Source organism: Macrobrachium nipponense, chromosome 42, assembly GCF_015104395.2.
Source record: "Macrobrachium nipponense isolate FS-2020 chromosome 42, ASM1510439v2, whole genome shotgun sequence".
NCBI lineage: Eukaryota > Metazoa > Arthropoda > Malacostraca > Decapoda > Palaemonidae > Macrobrachium > Macrobrachium nipponense.
The window spans coordinates 11,527,082-11,529,036 of record NC_061103.1 but is presented as its reverse complement, the minus strand read 5'-3'; positions in this window follow the sequence as shown (position 1 = coordinate 11,529,036).

Genomic DNA, 1,955 nt, shown 5'->3' with positions numbered 1-1,955 from the left:
TCGTGGGGGATGCGTACCGGAACCCCTGCATATAGTTAAAACCCACAAAATTGCTTATAATAATCTATCTTGAAAGTTCAAATACCACATGTATACCTTAAATAACATCCTACTTCAAATATACTATAAATTACTATCCTATTACTGTATTAATCTTTGAGACTGTATTATTAAATAATTTCAAAGTCATCTTAAACATTTTACCATTGATATATGTACAGCCAACAACATAGAGAGAGAGAGAGAGAGAGAGAGAGAGAGAGAGAGAGAGAGAGAGAGAGAGAGAGAGAGAGAGAGAGAGAGAGAGAGAGAGAGAGAGAGCAACATCATATATCTGACCATCAAGACTGAAATTATGAATTATTTCTGAGACATAGAGAATAGTAATGAAGAGAGAGAGAGAGAGAGAATAAACTCCTTAAGACTCCTTCCCCCCCTACCAATACATACATCAAACTGTCATTTAACTCCCTGCCTCCTTTCTTGAAGACTAGGAACCACCATTTCTTTCATTAATCTTATTAATAGTGGTACCTCATTTGTTGAACGTTTCTTATGCCGAACTTTCCGTTTTTCAAACAAAATTTTCAAGAAAATTTTGTATCGTTTGTCGAACAAATTGCTTTACTTCAAACTGACTGACTATCTAGTTTATACTTGTATTTGACGGCCTACTGGTCTTACAAGTTAAAATGTATTAAATTTTATTTCATTTACAATACTACATATATAGTTTAATGATAACCATATTCAACAAATGAATAAAAGTACAAAGTATTTAATATAAAACTTTTCAATATAAAATTTAGCATAAGAGGTGTATAAAATAGTACGTAACCGTGGTGATGTCACGCCCAGCTGACTTGAGACTGAACGAGGGAACGTTGATATGTTGAGGAGAGAAAGAGAAGAGAGTGTTTAAATATTACTGTTTGTATGTAGAAGCATAACAATTCACATAAAAAGGGAATTTTCCAATAAATTTAACATAATGATAAAATGAAAACATTCAAATGCAATACAGAAAAAAAGAAAAAAAAATCTTAATTGAGCCAGTGTTCGGTGCGCCGAGTGAGCCGGTCTAGTTGAACAATATTAACAATAGTAAATGAAAGAACAAATCTTTTCACAATAAAATTTAGCATAAATGATTAACAAAATCATTCGTCATTGCAGTGATACACAGCTAACTTAAGAGGTAGAGGGCTGAGATTTTTACAGGTTTGTATGGCGTGCAATGATTGGTCGCTGAGACACACTTCTTATGGGGAAATTTTCTGATTGGGCGAGAGATGCCACGTGGTTGGCACTGCGCACTCCCATTGGCCCACTCACGCCCTCAAGCAGCACATAAGCCTCTCTGTGGTTTATAAGCACTGCGCCACTTGCCTTGAGTGACAGCAACTCTGGACACGTAAGTGTCATTCGATACCAGTGTGTAAACGTCATAGTCACAGAGAGGGAGAATTGGCGATTCTGCCAATATGTATAACACTTTTTTGGTGGTGATGGCACTTGAGCCCCTGTGGTTTTAAGGACCTCAAATGAATTTTGTAATTACAGTTATATTATTATTACTATATTTGAAAATATTAATAAAACACATTATTGCATACTGTACCATAAAAATACTCTCATATCAGTAAGAGAGAGAGAGAGAGAGAGAGAAATTATGTGAACATTAGTTGGCAACACTGCAACTCGCTCCCCCTAATGTCACATTACTTGACATATTGACAACTCTGGACCTCAGCTTAGTACCTGGATCTAAAAATAAAGATGAGGGGTAGAATGGATTTTTCTTCATTCTTACTAACATAATTTTTTTTTATTTATAACTAAAATCTTACTAATTTTATATCTGAAAATTAGTGAATAATTATCTATCAAACAAAAAACATACATTTCTGTAAGAAAGGGAGAGAGAGAAAATTATTATTTTTATTATTATGTGA